Genomic DNA, 6,879 nt, shown 5'->3' with positions numbered 1-6,879 from the left:
GCACACTCAGTTATATCTTTGCTAACTCGTCATTATCACACAATACTTGAAAGTCCAGTGGCAGCAGTTACACTGTAGATATGACTTGACACCCAGGGTTATATCTTATTTGGCCGCTCATCATAACATAATGTGTGAAGTTACTTTTCTTTTAAATGTCTGTTTGCAAAATATCCTTCAATCTTACACCCTTTCGTTACTGCTGTCAATATTTTCAAACCTTTGATTGAAACATGGATTCTGCTACAATTTTACTACAATTCCCTAATCAATCACTGTTGCTCAATTGTACAGTGGTGTTGCATCTAATGTGGATTTAACTTACAGTAAGTCAACCACATGGTTTATAGACTGAAACAATGGAAACTTCAAAGAAGAATAACAAATTATAACTCCCTAATACCATTTCACTCAGACTCTAGTGATCATGTGTGATGAGATGTTTACACTCTCTCAGCCTTGGTTGCTGCATGTATCTGAACATGTTAAGATCTCATGTCACTGATTGTAATACAATTCTATTTGAAGCTACTGTTTTTCACACAGAATGCCCCCCACATGCACTTTGGCATTATGTACCTTCCTTATTTAGAATGTAACACCACTGTATTTGGTATAAAAGTATAAAGTTGTTGTCTGCACCAGTCACATGTTAGTTGCTTCTAGGGCTGTCCCCGAAAAATCAACAATTCAATGGATCAACCAACAGACCCCCATATCAACTGCACTGATCATAGTGAAACAGATACAACAATGTAATTGTTGTATGCTGACAGCAGTAAAGCTAATTATAATACTACTAATTTAATTGGGTATTTGAACAAACACTATTTGATGGAGTACAGCAAGATCCCACACAATATGCTAGCTCACAACAAGAATATACTGAGGCAGCAAACATTAGAGGATGCAGTTAAAAAAGAAAAAACAAGAAAGAAAACAAGAGAGGATTATCATTGAATTTACAACAATGGATGGCCATCCGCTGTGGCCTTTGGCTGTTTAACGTAGCATTTCAAAAAAACTCAGACACTGCCCTTGTACTACTGTACAATCTGGTATTTGAAAACCTTTTTAGAAAGATGGGACCACAATTACTCTCATTACAGACATTTGGGTGTTAAGATGTCATTGTTAAGTTTGACCATGCACTGAATTGATTGCAGCTTTAATTTACAAAGTGCAGCATTGAAAAATAAACACTGACATTTCAAAATGAAAATGCCTAGTTGAAAAAAAAAAACACTTATTATACCACTGGTAGACTGGTTTGTTTGATCAATCTTAGTCAATTAGGAAAAATCTTAGTCGGGGACATCCCTAGTTGCCCATCAAAAAAGAAAGATATTCTATAATTGTGCTCAATACTATAAACATAACGCATTTGCACAAATAATAATGGTGTCATACCATTATTTAATATTTCATTCAGCTACCTGATCAGACAGCTGAAGAGTCACAGATTCAACAGGCAAGCAAAGGTAAACCTGTAGTTCAGATTTCTGGCACAGGACATGCAAAAGCTGTCATCACACCCAGGATTACATCTGTGCAGGCATCTCATTGTCAAAATTATGTCAGATATGATCCCTTCTCAAGAAATCATCAGTGCACATGTGTAGCTCTGACATTTCTGGCCTACCACAATGAAGGAGCACAATTGAGGAAGCCTGACCTTGACAAAGTACCACAAGTGCAAATAAGTGTAGGAGCCCAAAACCCACAAAACAAAGGACAATCCAGAAAGATGAGCAAATTAAATAAACAACGGCGAAGAAAAGAAGCAATGCGCATGGAAAGGAACATGAAAAAGCAATGTGCAGAACATAACAAAAACAAATATGTCAGTTGTTCACAGTTTCGGTCAAAAAAAATCAGTATATACACCAAAACTCGTTATCACATGGATCCTGATTTCCAAAAACAAAAGAAGGCATATATGAACAGGAGATATAACAGAGATCCTGATTTCAAAAAAGACGGAAGGCATACATGATCAGGAGATACAACAGAGATCCTGATTTCCAAAAGAGACAGAAGGGATACATGATCAGGAGATACAAAAGAGATCCTGATTTTCAAAAGAGACAGAAGGGATACATGATCAGGAGATACAACAGAGATCTTGATTTCAGGCAAAAGCAGAAAACATACATTACATCAAGGTATGCATGTGACCAGGAGTACAGACTGAAACAAAAACAAACGATTCAGACCAGGTATCAAAATGACCCAACTTTCAGACTGCATCACATACAACGCTGTACCCTAGACAAGAGAAATAAATGTGTCAAAAACGCTGCATTTCACATCCTGCACAAGATGCAGTGTGCATTGAAAATAAAAATAAAATACAAACAATTCTACCTTAACCACCAGAAAATACTGCAACGTAATGATCAAAAGCAGCCCACAGAGAACCGTTTGATGCAAACTGCCTTATCTGTGTTCCATTGACAAACTCAACATGGCCCCACCCATATATGCACTGTCTGTCACAGAACCCTGTTCCCTAATCAACTTCTACTTTGTAACCGAACAAAGTACATTAAAAATCTTGATGTGGTAGCTGTTTGCTTGACAGGAAAATATGTTCATATTTGTGACAATGAATGCTCAGGTCCAGAAACATGTACAGTTCCCCCAGAGAGAAGAGAAGAATGGATTTGCCATACTTGTGATCATCATCTGAAGACAGGACATATGCCGTCCATAGCAGCAGAAAATAAATTGGAGCTATCACCCATCCCCCCAGAATTGTGTGACTTGAATGTGCTTGAAAGACAGCTTCTAGCAAAAATCCTGCCATTTGCAAAAATTGTTGCACTGCCCAAAGGGCAACAAAGAGCTATACATGGTGCTGTTGTGTGTGTGCCATCTGAGGTGGAGGCAACAGTGAATTGTCTGCCAAGACCTAGCAGTGAATCCCAACTCTTGAAGGTGAAGCTAAAACGACACCTAAATTACAAAGGACATCAATACTTCCAGACAGTGAATATGGCAAATGTGCTAGCAGGCCTATCAAAACTGAAAGAGATGCATCCAGAATATAAAGATGTAACAATAAATGACAATGCCACGTTTGACGATGAAAATAATCCTGATGAACAGCCAGAGGAAACAGAGGAGCCAGAAGCAGTCAATGCAGAGGAAGACAGGGATGAGCTCAGACCTGGTCTTACCCTAGACACATGCATGCAGCCCGCTGACATAGGACAGGAAACTTTATCATACGGTGAGGGAATCTTCAGTATTGCACCCGCCCAAGGAAACAGACCTGTTGGCTTTTTCTCAATCCCCAAACTAGAAGCGATGTCGTTCCCTGTTCAGTTCCCCAATGGACAGAATACACTTGATGAAGAAAGAAAAATAAAACTATCCCCAAGCATGTACTTCAATGCAAGGCTGTTCTCTGTGGATTCTCGTTTTGCAAGGGACCAGAGTTACCTCTTCTTTGCCCAGTTTGTAACAGAAATACACATGGCTAGAAATAGCATGTCTATCCAGTTGCGGAAAGGGAAACCCATCACCAGAGACGGACGTCCCATTTCCAACAGCATGCTTCAGGATAAGCATCAGGTTGAGAGACTGATACACAACAGAGATGCGACACGGTTTATGCAACCACTGAGAGGGACTCCAGCTTACTGGCAAAAAACACTCAACGATCTGTTTGCCATGATCAGACAGCTGGGGAAGCCTACCTTCTTCTGTACGTTTAGTACAGCTGAAATGAGATGGCCTGAGATCATAACAGCAATAAAGGCTCAACAAGGTGAACAGGTGGACTTTTCAGAGCTTGACTGGGCTACAAAATGTGAAATCCTGCGAAGCAACCATGTCACTGTCATGCGCATGTTTGAAAAACGTGTTGATGCACTACTGAGAGATCTGCTCATGTCACCAGCCCAGCCTATTGGTAAAGTAGATGATTACTTCTACCGAGTGGAGTATCAGGCCAGAGGAAGCCCGCATATTTACTGGCTTGGATAAAAGATGCCCCTGTGTTTGACGCCACAGAGTCACAATCAAATGACAATGATCTTCCAAAGTCAACAGCGGAAGCCAAGATGAAGCTCAAACCAGTGTGGGATTTGCTCAATGACCCAAGTGCCTCTTTGGATAACGTGTCAGACGTACTGTTGAAATGCAATTTGAGTTACGAAGACTACATGAGATGTGCTGCACAAGTATGTAATTCAAGTGTCATTATCATGAAGCGCGATCCAAAGGACTGTTGGGTGAATGGATACAATCCAGATTTGCTAAGAGCATGGAATGCAAACATGGACATTCAATACATTCTGGACCACCAGAGTTGTGTCATGTACATGTTGTCTTACATATCCAAGCCGGAGCATGAGATGAGTGAGTACCTCAAAACAATACTGAAGGATATGCGTGCAACAGATGTAAATGAAAGAGAGGAAATGAAGCAAATAATGCAGGCTTACTCTAAGCACAGACAGGTCAGTGCTCAAGAGTCTGTGGCGAGAACATGCAGCTTACCAATGAAGATGTGTTCATGCACTGTTGTATTCATACAAACAGATGACAATGCACTAAAATGAGTCTCCCCCTAAGTGCCTTACAGAACAAAATGCCAGATTCTGAAGATGTGTGGATGTCAGGATTACCAGACAAATACAGAGCAAGACCTGAAACGCCAGAGTTTGAAAACATGTGTCTGGCAGAATTTGCGTCAAAATACAGGATTGTCTATGGCCAGCAAAGACAAGGGAAGAATGTCGTGCGGCTACTAAATGACATGGGACACGTTCAGAAAAGAACTCGAGGAAAGCTGGCGATCATCAGATATACCCGCTTCTCACAGCAAAAGCATCCCGAAAAGTTTTACGGAAGATTGCTGAAACTGTGTCTCCCAAACCGCTCAGACTCGCAGCTAAAAAACCAGAGATACCCAACATATAAGGAATTTTACCTAAATGCCTTTGTTGAACTGCCAGGAACAAATTGCATCCAGTCAGTACATATGATAGTCAAAAGAAACAGGAAAGACTACGAACAACACAGCTCAGAAGTTGACAGAGCAATTGATGAATTTCAACAGAATGGGCCATTTGAGAACGCATGGACAGCTTTTGCACCTGAAGTTGAACTAGTTCGTTTGGATTGCATCAAAGAGCAAGAACAGATACATCCCCAACAAGACGATGAACAAGATGACGTTCCGGACTACAGCGCTCTTCCCCGAGAGAAAGGTGGAGTCATACCAGCAATAGAGGTACCCCAGATGACCCTTGCTGCTATACAGAAGTTGTATCAAAGCCTAAACCAAGTACAAGCGTCCGTATTCTACACTGTCCGTGACTGGTGCTATGCTTGTAGCACCAGTCACGGACAGTGTAGAATACGGACGCGCTTGCGTGTGGGGCCAGAATCCCGAACAGTTCTTTTATTTTGTTTCTGGAGGCGCTGGCTGTGACAAATCCCATCTCATCAAATGCATACATATGGAGGCAACCAAGATACTGCAACAACTCCCAAGATTACACCAGGAAGCAGACATGTCTACGCCCACAGTGCTACTGACTGCCTTTACTGGCACTGCAGCCTTCAACATCTCAGGAAAAACTTTGCATTCCGTTTTAAAACTGCCAAGAACTTTGAAGCCACCTTACCAAGGACTTGGAAATGCACTGGACGAAGTGAGAGCGACATTATCAAATGCGGAGATCCTGATCATCGACGAAGTGTCCATGGTTTCGAAGAACCTGTTTGCTTATGTCAACTGGAGATTTCAGCAGATCAAAGGCAGCAAGAAACCTTTCGGAGGGATGTCGGTTCTAGCTGTAGGAGACTTTTACCAGCTGCCGCCCCTCGGTAAAGCCAAGCCACTTTGCGTGTATGAGGAGGACGTACTTGAGCTGTGGCAAGACCACTTCCAGATGATCACCCTTACAGAGATCATGCGCCAGAAAGATGATCTTGCTTTTGCAGAGCTCTGCGCTTTGCTTGCGCAGGCTGTGACTGACCCCAAAGACTGCCCACCTGACGTACTGCACGTATTTGCAACAAACAAGGAAGTAGACCAACACAATGCAAATACAGTATTTGCCCTCCATACCAACATCATGAACATTGATGCAGACGACTACAAAAAAGACCCAACAACAGGACAGATGAGGAGACAGACTACACCCATCAAGGGTCAAAAAGGAGATTTACCCGACACCATACAAGCCGCAGAGGGAGTTCGTGTGATGCTGATTCGCAATATAGATGTAGAAGATGGCCTAGTGAACGGTGCGTTTGGAAAGATAGCCAAGATTGTGACTGAGACACAAAGTGGAACAAACGCAGTAAAGATGCTTGGACTGCAGCTGGACAATTCAAGTGCAGGTCAGAAACACCGCAACAAGACACAAGATGGACCACACAACTTGGTGTACATTGAGAGAACAGAGGAAAGCATGAGCAAAAAAGGAGTGGTTCGCAGGCAGTTCCCCATGAAGTTAGCCTTCGCGTGTACAGCCCACAAAGTTCAAGGTATGACATTGCAGTCTGCTGTGGTCTCCTTGAAACGTGTATTTGAACCAGGAATGGCCTATGTTGCACTAAGTAGAACAACGTCACTTCATGGACTGTATATGACAGACATTGATGAAAAGAAAATATATGCTGATCCTGACATCACAACTTCACTGGAAAACATGAAAAGAGCATCATTCAGCAGTATAATGCCACTTTTGGAACATGTACAGGTCACAAACCAAGTCCAAACCTTCAAAATCATTCACCACAACACCCAAGGACTACCATCTCACATTGAGGACATCAAACGGCATCACGAGTTGACACTTGCAGATGTGTTATGTGTAACGGAAACCAAGCTGTCTGGCTCCTTTGTTTCTACAA

The sequence above is a fragment of the Centroberyx affinis genome, unplaced genomic scaffold (assembly GCF_046629955.1).
Source record: "Centroberyx affinis isolate AG114_WGS23_722 - 3 ecotype Tasmania unplaced genomic scaffold, CSIRO-AGI_Caff_v1 ptg000029l_1, whole genome shotgun sequence".
NCBI lineage: Eukaryota > Metazoa > Chordata > Actinopteri > Beryciformes > Berycidae > Centroberyx > Centroberyx affinis.
Note: the sequence above shows the minus strand (reverse complement) of the source record.